The sequence below is a fragment of the Falco rusticolus genome, chromosome 15 (genome assembly GCF_015220075.1).
Source record: "Falco rusticolus isolate bFalRus1 chromosome 15, bFalRus1.pri, whole genome shotgun sequence".
Classification (NCBI taxonomy): Eukaryota; Metazoa; Chordata; class Aves; order Falconiformes; family Falconidae; genus Falco; species Falco rusticolus.
In genome coordinates, this window is record NC_051201.1 from 3,578,415 (window position 1) to 3,595,891 (window position 17,477).

At 42.4% G+C, this 17,477-nt stretch overlaps 1 long non-coding RNA gene across 1 annotated transcript in view; it reads right to left on the reverse strand.

Moving 5' to 3' along the window:
- Window positions 1-4,934: 4,934 nt before the first annotated feature.
- LOC119157617 overlaps window positions 4,935-17,477 on the reverse strand; it is a 58,244-nt gene continuing 45,701 nt past the window's right edge. The window contains exon 4 of the long non-coding RNA XR_005107605.1: window positions 4,935-5,074. This is a non-coding gene — a long non-coding RNA (uncharacterized LOC119157617). The remainder of the gene's footprint in view (window positions 5,075-17,477) is intronic.

The window sequence follows — 17,477 nt, forward strand, 5'->3', positions numbered from 1 at the left end:
AAAGCTCTAAGTGAGAGACCTCTTACCACTGAGAAGACTATTTACAATGCAAGATATCTGCTAGTTTTTTTGATATTTAGTCTGAAGTCCTCCTTTCAGAACATCATCCTGCCCCTTCACATCATGGACCTCATCACCACCAGTCTTTCCATCCCATCTTCATGAAAGGACTTGAGCTATTCAGACTCTCTAAGAAATGTTTGGATTTTTTTTCTCCCATGAGTATTTGTAGGGTAATATCCTTGTCTGGTGTTTTATCAAAAATGAGGTGATTAGGACAAGTTAGCATTCAGCTTCTCAATTTTCCTTTGGTTTTGACAGTTTTTCATCCTGATGACTCTTTGGAATATTACAAAATCAATCAACATTTTCCTGGTGAAGAGGCGCAGCAGGTAGCATGGTGCGAAGTGACCACAGAAAAGCAGCTGTCTCCTGTATGTCACCCCCAGATACATCCCAATAGTTCATTTTCCCAATATTAAAATACACTTGCAAAAACTGACAGATCTGTTGTTCGTCAGCAACGTCTCAGGTTTTTGTCAGTGGTGTTCTTTTTAGGTTTTTTTCCATTTCATTGAATATTTTTCCTTTTGACCACGCTTTTCAAAAGGATTTTCTGTGGGGGTTTTTGGTTTGATTTTTTTTTTTTTTTTTAATTTTGTGAGTTATATTCTGGCCACTTCTCTAATCCCTTAGAGCAATAGAGGAAGATAATAGGAACATCAGGTCTGGTGTGGGACCTCAGTTCTTGTACCAAGAGATGTGGGAGGGTGTGAGTGACCTCTCTGTCCTCCAGTGACTCATCTGTGATGGGACAGCCAAGAATTTGTCACATCCTTCTAACATCATTTGAGATGTGGAGCAAAAAAAAAGCTGTACATGTAAAAATTCTGCAATAAGCCAGTTATATGAGCATTTCTTTGGTATTTCTTCCAGGGGTAGCTCCCAGCACTCTTGACCTTCTTCCTCACCTCCTTGTCCTCTGTTCACTCCCTGCTCTGCTTCAATGCGGTGTTTTACAGAGACCCAGTCCTGGCCCCCATCACACACTTTTAGGTTTCTCCATCCCAGGACCTGCCAAAGGGTCTCTGCAAAGACAGTGCTTAAGTCTGCATATGTGACAGTCCCATCTTACTGTGCTGCTCTGAGGGCTGTCCTGTGGACCACCCGTGATCACGAACTTCTGCGGGATTCACAAATTATCCTCCAACCATTCATTTATGGCGTGGACAGATGGTGAAATTGAGTGTCCAAGGTGTTCCTGTGGCATCAATATTATTGTACCCTATGTCACTCCGTCCCTGCTTGAAATCAGTCACCTTGACCCCACCAGCTGCCTGCATTTTGGAGAGGTAAAATGCCTGTGTTATTCCAGAGCACCACAGTGAAAAAGGGGGTGAAGAAAAGCAAATCTGAAAACTTAATGCAGTGGAGAGCTCCGGCAGGTTGGTGGTCTGATGTGGTTAATTGCTCTCTTTCTGGGTTTCCTTGCTGCTGGGAGAAAATCCTTGGGGCCAGTGGCCCACAGCTCCAAGCGAAACCATTTGTGTCAGTGTCCTGCTAGCACCATATATCTTTTCCATCTAAGAACTGTCCTCACAACCCCTGCTTGTTCCTGATCAATACTTCACTACGAATAAAAGTGAACAGAACAAATGGAAAAGATTTATTAACCCTGCTGATATGTTAAAAGCATTCTGTCAAAGAATTTGAAAAATGCTTCTCATATTTAGTGTTCAGAGACAGAAAATCCCTTCTGAGAAAGGAAAGGTATGTAAAATACATCAGTACCTCGGTGTGGAAATCCAGACCTGGCTCACTATGCACATTACTGATGAATAGGTATTATTGAAAACTGCATGTGGTTCTTAGCAGGGAGAGCAGCTCCACATAAGAATGAGAAAGCAATTGTCAGCACTCAGGGAGAAACACTGGTCACATCTTTAAGGGAGTTGAGAGAATGGGAGGCTTTAAGATGGTAAAACACAAGATTAATGGAATTGGGAGAAGCTGTTGACAGAATTTCTTGAGGGGAATGAAATTGGAAAGTGATACTTGTTGGGACGTGGCCCTTGGAAATTTGCAGCAGTCTAAAGCTATATACAGATCTACTCACTGTAATAAAAATATGGTCTGAAAAGAAATGAGTATTTGAACCGCATGTCAGAAAGTCACTGCTGGAGTGTGATTTCAAAAAGCACGTTGCAATGCAGCGAATGAATCACAGACCACAGGGTACATAACATACGTTAAATGAATCCAACATGATGCACTGCGCTACGGGGCAATCATCACCTTCGGCATTGTCATCAGAAAGCAATAACCAGCTTCAATGTGCCACCTTCTTCCAAAGCATTTTTTAAAGGTTAGGCGAACATGCAGTGCAATTAGGGGTGTCTACAGAGGAAAGAATAACACTTCTGGCCAAATCACTTTCCAGTTTGTGCCTTTGGAGTTTACTGGACGAGCATAAAAGGAGCAGCCTGCAGCCCAGATCAGACTAATGTGCTACTACCGGGATGGGGGAAGAAACGGGAAAATATGTCAAAGAATGTACTGCTTTTGCATGCAGATGATATTCTGGTAATTTCTTAGCAACGTTTACAGCATGAAGGAGAGTGGCAACGCTAAAACATGAAGCAAGTTCATGGCCAGGAGTTTGAAGGCAGGTCTTTTTTCTTCTGTGCCTGGCAAGGAGGCAGGGAGTTTTATTGGAAGCAGACATAGTTTCCATGCCTTTGTCAACTCCAGATTAGACTGTTCTTCTGGAGAACGTCTTTAATCAACTGGAAGCTGGTCAACCCACTTCATGGGTTGGGTTTGTCACTGGAACAACATATAACACCAGAGGCCTGTGAGCCGTGCTCCAGTTGGAGTTCTGACATTTACAGCTCTAGATGGCTTAAGCAACACACTTTTTAAATGAGTGCGTTGTATGTATGTTAAAAATACAGGGAAATGAGTAAGGCTTTCTGCATAAAGACCCTTCAGGTTTGGAAATAACTGTCCCTGCTCTGGATGGAAATACCCTCAGATGCTGACAGGATATTGGACTGAACAGACGCAATGCTCACATAAAATCTTTTTGGTGAAAGAGTGGTCAAGATCTTGAGAGTGCTCAAGGAAAGCAGACCCTTCCAAGAGCAGATCCCTCTCCCGGGACACTGATGCAATACCTACTTGAAGCTAAGAAGCTGTTTACTAGCTCAAGGGACAGCATTCACTGCTGATTGTAGGAGGTCTTCCCTGTGAGGTCTTCCAAATCCCTCGTGGCCATGTTGAACCTACCCAGACTGTGGAAGCCAAAACCATTTCAGGCAAAGCAAGTACAGCAGTAGGAAAATCAGCTGGAAACATACTTTTTAAAAATTTCACAACATGAAGTGAATAAAGTTCGGTCATTTCTTCCACAGCACTAGCCTGGAATTACCAGGGGTTATAGCTAGATGCAACACGAAAAGCATCTTACTGTATCTTGCATATTTTTGTCCTCTTTGGGGAATTGTGGAAGAGGATTATGGCAGGAAAGATGTAAGAGTAGAACAGTCATCTTTCTTACAGTGACCCACTTGGTTTCTTAAACAAAGCGACGTTGGAACACTTCACACTAAATGGCATTTTCCACCTCAGAGTTGATGTCAAACCCACAAGCATGTCTTTCCTCCCTGTTGCATTATAATCCAGCACCTAAGAATACTCAGCCAGCTGGATTATTTGTTGGGCAGACTATTCCAATAATTCCTTCAGAAAACAGATGTCAGGTCAGGCATTGGAAAGGCTAGTGAAGGCCGGCCCCCCACTGCAGTTAGAAGTTTTTTAGAACAAACCAGAACAAAGCAAAGGGTTGACTTTGTTTGTGTGGTTTTTTGCTTGGTTTTAAACTTAAAGCTAAAATAGGGGATGCAGAGGCGGGGTCTGGAGAACCATCTGATGGCTGGGACAAGTGGGTCCAAAGCTTGGAACAGATATTACATTACATGAGAGTCTCTAACTCTCAGTGTAGACTGGAATACATGAGAAGTGTTATGCAAGAAGCATCTGTATCTTTTGAAGAACAGAGATGTGTTTTCTTGAAGGAGCTCGGGACTGATTTTTATGAGGGAAACAACAGGTGAAGGAGTAAAGTACTTAAGAGACAGAAATCCTCAATGGAGTATCAGATTTTCAAGTGACTCTTCAGCCCCCCATCACAACTCCTCATCACTAAGACAAAATAAATTAGTATCAGCCTTTCAAGATCTTTCCTGAGAGAAGGGTAGGCTAATTTCACACAAGAAGTTGTCAAAGTGGGGGTGTGAACCCTCTTCCATCTGCTCGCCCCTCTTGCCAGGGGCTGCTGTGGTTCCACACAATGAAATGTTAATTACATGATCACACTAGACTTTTTCCATACAGCCCCCTACTTCATTCAAAGCCTTGGATGGAAAGTACAGCAGGAATGAATCCAGGCTGTGCCTCAAAATGGACTAGTTTTTGCAGGTCTCGCCTCTTTTTTCACAGTAGTTGGAAGGGGCATGAACTTGTAGCAATTGGATATTTAAAGGCTTTATAGAATGGGGCCAATTTAAGGTTGCTTGGGTATTCTGGATCCAAGCACTTCCTAATCTTCTCAGAGTTGACTTTACCACTTAAACATTTCTTAAATGCTGATTTTAGATGTGCTGCAGAGTTAAAACAAGGCTGGCACTGTAGGAGATTGTAATTTGGTATTGTATGAAAAATAACAAAGAAAAAAGAGCGACTATTTAGGAAAATCTACAGGGATTATACCAAGCAGTGGAAGTTAGGATTGACTGTCATACTTAGATGTTACCCTAAGACCTACAAAGGAGAATTTATATAAAGTAGATGGGGCTTTCATACAACTTTGTCGCATGAAACACTCCTACAAGGATCCCATTAAATGGCGGGAAGAAGATGTGTCATACCTGCATTTTCCTCCTTGGATAAATGAGCGTACGTAGTGCTTTGATCCCCAGGCTCCTGCTGGCTTCCCCGTAAAAAGCACCTTTCGTATCCTGGGCTCTGAAAGTCCTGCCCCATTCCAAGTGTGAAGAGCCATCAGGATCTGGCCCTGTAAGATTTACGGGAGCAATTAATCAATCACCCCGACACTCTCAGTGAGCTGGGCTTGCACCAGCATTGCCTGCCAGGTCCAGCCAAACAAGTATTTGATCTGAATACGCTGCAGGAAAATGCAACATTTGTGTGTGATTACACAAATTACAAAGCCATTTTGTAATATGCCCATAATGAATTAAATGAAAAAATATGTACAATAATGAGGTCTTTATTTTCCAACTTTTATTTTCTACAGCAAATGAATAAATTGAATGGTTTGGGCACCAAAACCTCCAGTCCACCTTGCCCTAAACAAACTATGGAGTGATTGCAGAAATGAAGAGGTAATTAACTGGGAGTTAGCTCAACCAGCTGCTCTCTGTATTACTGAGGCAGACTAAGCCCTTGGCAACTTGATTTGGTAACACCCCTCAGCAATTTTCAGCATGTCTTTTCTCAGCGTCTTTAATGTAGCCAAAACCCCAGGAATCCACAGGTTTTTAAATGATCAAATCTACAATTTTGCCTGCCTGTCATGTTCATGCTGCAGACTTAGCGGATCTTTTAGAATAAGGTTTACAGCACGTCTTCTGGATTTGATTAGAAGAAAATCTGTACTTCATCTTAACTCCTCCACTTTTTCTGCCCTAGACCTGAGGAATGCAATATTGGCTTCTCCCTCAGCAACTCCCACGTTTGTAGCAAACATTATTGAGCTGGGTTTCTATCTAGGGTGTACTATTTTAAAATATTCTTATTCCCACCTGAACACCATGGCATCTGTAGCATTAACATTTTGTATTAATTCATATATATTACTATTAATGATGCATAAACTTCAGTTTGCCTTAAGCTTGGGAACCTATCGTGTTCAAAACTGCACTGTCTTCCAGGCTGCATTTATCAAATTAATTTTACACAGTGAATAAAGAAGTCCTGATGGCAAATTCCCTCCCTCCACACAGAATATAAAATGTAGATGATGAAGTAAAAAAGCTTTACTCATTGAAGTTTATTTCTAGAGATTACCCAGGAGCTTTCCAATTTGTTTAGACATGCGATGTAACGAAATACATTCACTTTTTTTTTATGGCACACATATAACGTAATAAAGAAAATAGAAACCAAATTTATTTGGAACTCAAAGTCAATAGCCTATGGCAAGTCAGCCTCTCCCTCTTGATTTCTCATTTTTACTGTAATACACGCAGGTTGTTTAGCAATGAACATATATGTTCCAACAAATACTAGCATGAGGCTTTCAACTAATGCTAAACCTCCTCTCAGCAAGTCAAAGGAATGTTTTCCTCGATTTTTGTGGCAATACATTTTAGTGACTCTCATATAACCAGAGTTTTGAGAAGTTGTGTCATCCTCGGTCCTAATAGTTTACCTGTTAAGTGATTGATCTTAATTAAACTTCCATAATGAATCCCTATATCACCACTTATGTAAATCACATCTTATGTGCGCAGAGAGCATGGGTGAGAAAATTCCCTATAGAAAAGTTGCAGACGTGTTGGTTGGGGAAGATTTCTTTGCTGTCTGCTGATAACAGCCACTGGAAGTGAGTGGAAGGGGTTGAGAGGTGATATTAGCAAAATGCAAGCAGATAAGGAAAGAAAAATGGGATATGTTTTTCATTCCTGGCAGCGATTCAGTGTTCTGTGCTCTATGAGATGGTTCAGATTCCAGGGAAACTACTGCACAGGTGTAGATTACGCTGGAAAAACAGAATTGGCCTCTTTGATCTTGGTTTGCAGCGTATCCAGCATATCAACTCCTTCTCCCAGCTGCAGGTGAACTATCCAGCGGGGGGTCCTGAAGGCCACCGAGGCTTTGGTAACCGACTGCTCACATTGTAATTGCAAGACTATGGGCACTGAAAATAGATTCAGCAGCTGAATTGAGACTGAAAATGGCTTTCATGCTATTGTTCAGCTATTTTTGTGTACCTGATGCACCTTGCTTAACGGTTATGAGTCCTACTCACAGGTCAGGAATTAACCACGAGAGGTGGTGTTAACATGGAGCAGAAAAAGGTGACTTTCTGAAGCTACTAGTATGAAAAGAAAGGGCAGACATACCTGTTTCTTCTTCCTCTAAACCTGAGAGAAGTTTAAGTTATGCTGGCTTTCAACAAAGAACTAGTTCACTAAGATATATTGATCAGCTTTCCCTCAACTGGAAGGTTTAGGAGAACTGGCAGTGGGATAACTGCTTTAGAAAATAGCTAGCACTGTTTACGAACATCAGTGTCAGGAGCCACGTTGATTTGATGGTGAATGTTCAGGGTAAGCTCCAACTTCCCCGTCATGTTAATGACAAAACTAATCTCAATGCATTTCAATGCAACTACAATTTCATTTCAGTTTGGTTTAATTTTTTGGTATCGATTAGCCAGGAAAGTCTTCTGTGTAAATCTCAGTTTGCTTTTGGTACCAATGCCACAGAACTCGGTATTTCAGGTTTATCTGCAAAAATGAAAGTGAAACTCAGCTGACCCCACATGATTTCCTACGATTTTGTTTTCCAGGTCTGGTCTCCAGCAAGCCTAGGACAGTTAGCTGGAAACTCAAAAACCATTCTGATGAACCTTGGTTGACTTTTCAGTTTTAAAAAAAAGCCCAGATCTGGGCATTTTTTACCTGGTTTCCAGTTTCATAGGTACAGCTGGTTGAAATTTTTCAAATAAAACAAATCATGAATGCTTGGCTTTTCTCCAAACATTCATATTTTTTAACACACAAAAAAATTAATTTTTTTACCTGAATACTTTCTTTGGAAAAAATAATAAAAAAAAAATTTTTCAAGATCAAAAGGGAAAAAAATAACGACTATCTCAGTGGCCTACAAAATACATCTTTTGTTTACTTCTGTGCATTTTTTGGCTTTGTTTGGACAGCCACAGCAAGTGTTTTGACTGGTTACCGCAGATTGTTGTGTGCTTTAAATTTCCTTCCATTCATAGCCGAACACTTTGGGTCTGATTTTCCAATGACAAAGCCAAAAATGTTCTACTTCTGGTCATCATCTCCCAGGTTTTCTGGGGCAATAAAAGCTGATTTATCATAAAGCAAGACAGGCTGAAAAACGTTATCACACTTGTAAACGTCCCAGTAAATCTTTAAACCCTGCTTTTCACTCTCTGCTTTTAAGGAAAGTTTTTCCAAGCATCAGTCAGGAAAGTCACAGCATATCATTGTACGTAGCTTAGACAAAGATTAGCTTCCATTCCTTGAAGACTTCATTTTAGATTATGTAACAGATGCTGTTGAAAATCCAAAAGGTGCAATAAATCCCCCAGTCCAACCCTGAGAGAAAATCAGTTAAGTGACCGCGGACGGTGGAGCAAAAGGTCCCCGTGTGGCACAGCTCCCTGGCTCGATGTGACTGCACATTGTCAGCAGCAACCTCTCCTCCCATGAAACTGTTCCTCCTCTTCCTCCTTCTATGAAGACTGCAATCTGCACATTTTAAGAGCGAGTGCCTGGACCCTCCAACATGGGACTTGGTCTGTCCTTCAGGGCCCGGTTGGAATATTTTTCAGTTAATGGGCACTTTGTAGGCGGTTGACACCTCGGCAAGCATGTTCTCTCGAGCTGCTTTTAGCCAGAGACACACAGCTTAAGCTTTTCAACAGCTGCTTTATCTCTGCTTCTCACCCCTACCCCCACCCCAATTTAAGTTTAAGATGAGCCTCCACCCCCAAAGCCCATGATATCTCACTCCAAAGTCCTGTCAGAGCCACAACCAAGGCCATAAATTTCCCAGCTGGGTCACAGTACTCCCTATTCATTTACTGAAACATTATAAATGTGTCCAGGCTCTGAGTGAAACCTAATCCCGACATTCCCCGCATGGCAATTCCTGCAAGTGATGGCAGGGTCATCTGGAATTACCATCACCTTATCTGATTGGAAACTCATCACCTGCATTTCAACACCAAGGGCTCCAAAATGCCTCATAAAATCGAGCCCTCTGCTATTCCAGGTCTGCGCCTTTGGTACACAGCAGGCATCGGCCACCCCAGGTTACACAGGGTGCTGGGTCCTGCCCGGCCAGGGAGATCAGGGATGAGCTGGCTGAGAGTGATGCTCTTCAATACATCCAAGGATGGCTCATAAGAGGGGGAAGGGTGGGAAATGTCGCCCCAAGACAAAGAATAGTTGCAGATTGAAGCTTGGCAAAGCCAGAGCTCTTGAGAAAGGGGTCAATGTGTAGCTGTTGTGAAGCAGCATCATTTCACTGAGACCGATTATGTATGTTCTATTTTAGTTCATATGGGACCCTCACCATGTCATATCTGAGCATCTTCTGGTAGTGGTTACATGACATCATATGTCTTTCCTTTCTCTCATCCTGTCCTCGAGGGAAACTGGATCTGAAGTGCAGTGGCTTTTTTTGGTTTGGCAGGAGAAAGGTTCAGATATGGGGTTTTTTTTTAGGGTTTAACTTCCATTTAACTCAGGGAAAATGAAAAAGCCATAAGGAATTACACCTTGGACTTCACAATCTGAGTACAAAGACCTGCAGGGCAGCCACGTTTTGAACTTTTTGACATAAACCCACAGTTAAATGCTTTAAATGTTTTAAGCACTGCCCGAGGCTCTGTGCAGGTGCAGAAATCAGCTCCAGGTAACAGTGGATTGAGCTGCAACCCCTCCACCTCCAGTGCAATGCTATCTGCATGCCTCCATTCCTAGATATAAACCAGCAAGTGCCTCTGAGCTATATGCTACATAAACACAGCCCAGGAAAAGCTCAAACCAAAAAGCTTCACTTCCAGCCAACATTCCTTCCCCCATGCCAGCCATTCATTCCTGTAATATTTAGGGGATTGCAAAGAGATTTTGGATTTCCTGTCAGGTTTCTGTCCTTCAGGGACTTGGGACTCAAGCAATGGTCTCTGCTGTGGTCCCACGGTCGGACGTGTGTTGCTGCTCTAATTTATCTTTGTGCCCTTGCTTCTCTAAAAGGTCCTGTTTGAGTCTCCGAAGAAAAGCAACAAATTCCCTGAGCTGGCCTGATTCACTGGGAGACAGGAGGGGACAGCAGGTTTGATAACTTGGCCTGGACTGGTGCAGCCTTCTTACACAGCTACAGGAGAAAAAGAGGAGAGAATGCAAAACCCAGAGACTTTAGTGCCCTTTAGCATGTGAGCCTCCTATCCAGCTGCCATCGCGTAATTCAGAGTTCTTGGCTGGCCAGCCCCTGCCCGCCGGGCAGTGAGCAAGCAGGAGCTGCCGCCAGCCTGGGGACACAGATCAGCTCCCGGGATTGCCCCGGTCTCCCTGCATCACCTTGACTAAGTCATTCAAACCCTTTCTACCCTGCAGGGAGTGCAAGTAGATGCACTTAAGCCTGTTTTCAATGAATTAGCATGGGTCCTCCTGGCATTGACCGCTGAGCTACTTGCCCAAGTATTTACCCAGCTTCTCAGGTGGGTTTTCCAGCCATGCTGAATTCCGTTCTACTCAGTGACTCCCATGAATACATACACTTAAGTCTCTCTGTGAGTAACTTCCCCAGCTGTAAAATAGGGACAGTGTATCTCTACATTGCAGGGGCGAAAGAAAAATAAATATGCTAAAGCTTCTAAGCAGCTTAGGTATTAAGAAAATGAGATACATCTGTGGCTAAAATTTATAGATAGACCCTTTGGATACAATCTGATTAGATTTATCCTCCAGCAAAGTATTGTGATTTCTGTAAGTTCAAGAATATTACTTGTGTCCCGGTGAAGCAAAGATCCCTGCCAGTTCCTAGGCTTAGGCTCTGCCAGCTCCCGGGGAAACATCCGAACGAAGCAGCTGATCCAGGGAGCCTCACACACTTGTTTCCCACCCACAGCCCTACCCATCCTCAGCCGCAGGAGCGACTTCCCACGCAGCGGGGTGGCAGCTCGCTGATGGCTCGCCACCGGTCTGCACGCTGCAGATGCCTTCAAGCAATAGATACTGGCTGTGGGTCAGGTGTGGATTCACTGCAGCATTCCTGTCTCATTTCCCAGTTTATACTGGATCTGCGCTTTATGGGGTATGAGTGTGGCTTTTTAGATCTGGTGCAAAAAAAAAGAGACAGAAAACTGTCTTTTGCTATGTTGGTGAACCTAAGCTGCCATTGCAGGGCCTGGAAAAAATGTGGCTTTTAACAGAGGCTGTCTAATAACATCGGGACAGGTTATTCCCTTATTCTAGCACATAGAGGGGACCTAAGGGAGCCAGCCCTTCAGATAAAATTTATTGTCAAGGCAATCGTTCTGAAAAGACCGCTATTCACAACAGAAATGACCGGTTCCCAGTGCTAGGTTTCCCCTGGGTTTACTGCAGACTCAGCCAGTCATGCCCCAGGCAAAATGAGCACCCAGCAGCCAGAAGGCTGTGAACATTTCCGTTCTCTCTTTTACTACTACTGGTCACCACTCTTTAGCTTACTGCAGCCTTGCACTGTGGTGACATCGCTGAATCCTTGCTCCCCTAGCCTCCCTCCTCACCTTCAATTCGACGTTCAGCTTCACATTTGAAAAATAAAAAACAATAATAAAAAACCAGCGTTGAGGAAGCCCCAGTCATTTCCCACTTCAGTGGGTCTTTGTCTGTCTCCGCACCTCCAAACTTCCTCTCGCACTTCCCAGCACATGCAGAGCCACCTTTGTCATCTGCGCTGCGGTTCCCCATATTAGCCATGCCGGATTATGGGCTGTTTAATTCACTGGGGTGGTCGGTCAGTGGAACCTCTATAGGAGGCATCAGCCTGGTGCACAGCGATTCTGCCTGCAGCTGGGGAGGTACTTTGTGCAAAGCACGGTGGTTCGACTGAATCTGTTGGCCATCTCCAGGATGCTGCTGTTTCCTTATGTATAATCATTTTTATTAGTGCTCAGACAGCACTTCCTAAAACACTTCTGTCATCTAAAGGCTTTGACCTGGTTGAAAAGTTTATTGTGGATAGTATTTTCAGACCATTAACAAAGGAGTCACCGTCTGTTTGGGGAAAGCAAGGTGCAATAAAGCAAGAAACAGTCAGGGCCACCGAGAGACTCCTTGTCAACACTGATATTAAACTTCCAAAGTCGAAGACCACCTCTTGTTTTTGTGAGGCCATGTAAAAATATAGAAACAGACTTTAGCTGGAAGTGGGTTTGTAGGCAGAGGCCGTGCTTTTTCCTAGACAAGTTGTGTGTCCTTGGATCATCACAACTACAGCAAAAGATCTCTGGAGAGCTAGACTTTGACAACAGTAGCAGAAGGTTTGAGTGGTCTGTAAGTAATCAGCCTCAACTCCAAAAATAATACAGTTTACAGGATTAGTCCCTAATTGTTTTACGCTCAGACAAAAGTCAAGAGAACGCTGCCGTCTCAGGCAAAGTCTCAGGCTAATTGATTAACATTATCAAGTTAAACCTGAAACAGTTATTTATGTCCAGAAATTAGCTTGAAATTTCTTGCTGAAGACCCAGAGAGCAGGCCTGCCTGATGTATGCCTTTTCCAGCTACTTCAGCTTGATTAATAAGAATATATTGCCTATTGCTTTGTCTTTCTCCCATCACAGCGACAACAAAATGTCAGAATTTGATGCATCACAAAACAAGCTCATAAGCCAGCTCCTCCGACACACTCCGATTGAGAAGGTGTTTGAGCAGGTACAAGGACCTGCTGACCTTCAGGTGTGCCTGATACACCCAGGAGGTGTGCGGCTACCTGCAAAAAGCAACAGTTTGACATGAAACTTCACAAGCAGGGAGGTTTTGCTGGTTCATTTTTTTTCAGTTCCCTTGCCCTGTAAGTCACCCACAGCCAGGGCAGACACCATCCCCACCTGCAGCTCTCCGGAGCATCGCCATTGCCTGGCCTTTGGAGGCATTTAACCCCCTCGGAGGAGAGCAGGGAAAGCCTTTCCCTTGAGAGGTCCCAAGGACTCGTTTGGGTTTTCTCAGCACCAAAGCTTCACTGAACTCCCACAGAGCTGAGCACACCGTAATGGAGGAATTTTTAGCAATGCTACATATAAAATTGGAGCAGGTGCTCTCAATAAAGAAAATTCTTAACCCTGCTCATATTTATTTCAGTTCCTCTCTGTCTGGGCATAAAGCCACTATTTCAGTTTCAAGCTTTCCTGGCTTGCTGGAAAGGGTGAAGGATAACCTTTTTTTTTCCCTCCCCCCTTCCCCCCCCCCAAGAAAATGTGGAAACAGATTTTAACATCAGCCCTGGAAGAAGGCTAGGTGATTTGCCAGCAAGCCTTCTGAAATGAACTGCTAGGCCACCTAATTAAACAAACTCTTCCAACATTTTTTAAGCTCCTCTCTCCCAGAGCGCACAGAAGATCGATTTTGTCTTTTTGGAGGGTGGCATGAAGAAGGGCACTCAAACTGCCTGATCCTGGTTGTCTCCCAGAGATGGATTTATTTCAGAGATGAATACCACCTGCAGAAATGACCCCTGGATCCAGACTCTGACTGTAGGATCCAGACACTGCATGTTTGAGCATACCCATAAGTGGAGCTGGAGCCGCTGGGGATGGAGAGTGCTTTTGCGTTTGGGTTATATTGGGATATGACTATTTAAATTTGACCAATTATTTTTCCTGTTTAAACATGTGAGGTGCCCAGAGTCATGCGTCTAGGAATAAAAGAAGTTCCTTGTCCTCTACCTTTTCACAAAGAAGAAATTTTGCAGTGGAAAAAAAAATAAAAAAACAACCAACCCCCCCCCCCCCCAACAAAATGCCAGCACGCAGGGTACGAGTCAGCGGAGCCATATTCACATTTTCATAATTCATGTGAGCTGCCATATCTGCTAAACTGCTTTGGGCCACTGGACAAGTGTGGGGTGAAAAGGGAAGGGGGAAGAAAAAAATAATAATAAAAAAAAGGGCTGCCAAGGGAGAGGGAGACAAACAGGCCATTCATAAAGGCATCACTGCAGCACTTTATGGCATTTCACGCTCACAGAGAGGAATCACTGGGAACACTGGAAGGAGGCTCCGTGCTAACCACAGCAGGGGTCTTGAACTCTCCTGCTGTTTAAAAATAGATGTCTGCCCCCAACCCACATGGCCGGTCTCTTAAGGTGGACCCCGCCGAGAGATGCTTTGGAAAGCTTTGCAATTTTGCTTTGCAAATTGAACAGGAAAGTTTTGCTTTTCCCACTTTGTTGGAGTGCCCAGGGCGTGTTTGGAGTTAAATCATGCTGCTATTTTTATTATTTCTAAGTCATTCTGGGGGGTGTGGGTGTGTGGGGGAAGATAGGGGCAAAAAGAAAATAACTTCTATTGCTTTGAGGCACTGTGTATGAACACTGAACTTTCCTAGTGTAGCTTTTCTTACAGTTTCCACAACCACCAGATTGGGTGACTTGAAGGAAAATATTTCTTGCTTGAAATTATTATTTGAAAGATTTCACAGGAATCTTTCTTTTCTCCCGTGGAATGGATGGGCAAATTACCAAAGCAATACTATCAGCTGGGAAAGAGATGAATATCATTTTAGTCAAATCATTCAGTAAAAGACATATTGTAAAATCTGCCAAAAGCATTGTCCTATGAATTTATTCAACAGACTCCAATCACCAGTGGATCTGACAGCAATCAAAATACTGCAATGCTTTTTTCTGCCGATGAAGCAGATTTTTTAAACAATTGGTTATATGCTACTGGAATCAGAAGTTGCTTATCTGCGTACATGCAACCTACCACTTGCAGCAGAACTAGCTTACTGTTCAAAAAAGCCCCACAGAAGAGTTTAATATTGCCTAAGGAATTTAATAGAACAAATAATGAAGTACTTCCTCCTGAAAAAAGATGACAACCTGACTCAATTAGATGCAAGTTTAAAGCAGAATTAAGAGTACAGCCTGTGTCTCTGAACTCCATCTCATATTTATCTCATTGCATTATTCAGGCTTACTGATAAGGGTTTTTTTTCAATAGCAGTATGTAAATTATATATAAACAGTCCTCACTTAGTTGGAAAATAGAGGGAACATTAAGTAAAGATATAGAAGTGTGGGTAAGAATGGACTATGTCTAGAACTGTGAGGAAAACAGTGTAAGAGAAATTCAAATATTCAGTGAATCTGAGAGATTTTAGTTACAAACATCCCATTAACAGTGCTGAAACACAACAGTGAACATTGATTTTATTTTTACTTGTTTTCTTTGAACTAAGTGATGAACTACCAGCCAGAGAATCTATTTTATCTTTTCCTTTAATTTACAACTTTTTTCCTCCAACTGCAGCCCCAGTAAGACTGCATTTAATAAAGTGATATTTGTTATTTCATGCAAAGATTAACTCAAAAGTCTACCCGTAGTAGCTGACATAGGAAACACACTTTCCAGGTATCAAATATTTTTGTGTTCTCTAGAGAAAAAGAATCAAGCCCTCTAACTGCATAAACATACAACTACTCCAATTTAAGAAAAAAAAATTAGCTCCCTGAATATACCTACCAACTTCTCTGTATTTGTACTCCCCGTTAAGCTTCTTCAACTTCCTCATTAACTAAAGCCTGTGAAATTCTCTCCTTTTATGATAGCAGCTACAATTATGTGCTGGAGGAAAACAATGCCCCAGATTATTACCCATATTACTCCAAACTCAGCATACCCTTTGCATTTCACAGCCTAACTCATAGTAACAACTGAAACCCCATTCCTGCAAAGTGCAACAGAACTTGTTTAATTTCATGGTGGGGGCAGCCTGGTCATCTATTTATAGCATGGAGATGAACATTTGCTGCCATACAGATGGAAACAATTGGGAATGCAAAGTGGCTCATGCTGGGTCACAGACTGACACACATTTGTTAATCCCCAGTTTTGCCTTCACCTGAAATTGGAAAGAAATAGCAATCCCACTTGAAGCTAAACCTCTCCAGCAAGCCTTTCAATTAGAACTGATAAGACACTTGGCATGTTTCAGTTAAATAGTGAAGGGACTGTAAAAAAAACCTAATTAAGTTTAATTGTTGTGCATGGTTTAATCAGTGTGCTTGGTAATTAAGTGCAAATTATGCACATAATATATTACAGATGTGGAGCTCAGCTTTTGAAACATAGGAGCTATGATGGGATGTAGGAGAGGTGGCAGGGAAGGGAAGAAATTTGTTGCTAAAGTTGCAGTGGAAACCTGGTTACCCAAGAGTGAGGTTATATGTCTCTATATGTCACAGTAGTTCAAACATTAGAGCTTATTCTATCAAGAACCTTTGTTGTTGGGCTTTAAACCAGCAGAAAATGTAGAAAACTCAAGCCCTAAAATATGGGATGCTGGTGAGATTTGTGATCCTTATTAGTTTCCTCAGAACTTGAGTAATACTGTAAACATGATAAACTCGAGTTGAAAGAGTCATTCCATTCTAACCCACTGTTTTTATATCTTCCTGCATAAATTTCTCAAAAAAATTTCCTTTTTGGCTACAATTTCTCATGTTTAGTCTGAACTTAGAGGTGAGTGTTGTTTCTCTCAAACCTGAAATAAAGTCAGGTTGCTGCTGTAAGGTTTAAGATAGGGGGAAGAAGATGGTTAGAATGGGCTGACTCACTCTATGTATGCTGCTGGCATCATGGAAATAAATAACATTTAGAAAAAAACACTTATGGATTTTTCCTTTTTGACTTCAGCCCAGAAAGAGTAAAAAAACTTTTTGGCAGTGGGGTATGGTACAGCTTTTAGAAGCTCTGAAGGAATTTGATTAGAATTAAATTATTTCAAAAATCTGGTTTTGACTCTGCATCCAACATGAGTGTGCATGGGGTGCTCTTACTTTGGAGCCGTGGTCTGTTTTATTGTCAGCATTTGTGAACATGGCATCACCCAGCGTATTGCTAATGGAAGCACTCTGAGTAGCAGTAGGGTAGCAGGACGAAAAGATAAACCTTTTGCCAAAAAGAACTGGTTTTTCAATTTATTTGAAGAAAAATTCAGTTGTCTCTCTTCCATTTGATCACCTGAAGTTTACAAGTGGCTGCATGTGCACAACTCTGAGAAAGGGAAGTTTGATAAATCCCATTGTACAGGTGGGGAAACTGAGGCACAGAGGGGAAAAAATGGGTTGATCATCATTTCCCAGGAAGTGTATGATGGTTTCAGGCTGACTCACCAAACGTCTGCCATCTGTTTACCCTCAACGCTTTTTTTCTTCTTGTATTATTTTCTCCTCCTTTTTACCTGAACAAAGTCAACTGAACAGCGCACAGACATAACACTAACTCTGTCGTTGGGCAGACTCATGATTTTAAGCCTTCTGTCAAGATCTGTAAGATTTTTTAGCTAGAATATGAGGTGTGAATAAAAAGAACTGTTAAAACAATTGGGGTCAGAACCTGCCCACTGGATATGAGAACTCCTGTGGACTTTAATGGGATTATTCGCGTGAATAAAAAGAGCAGGGATACCCCATGGCTTCCT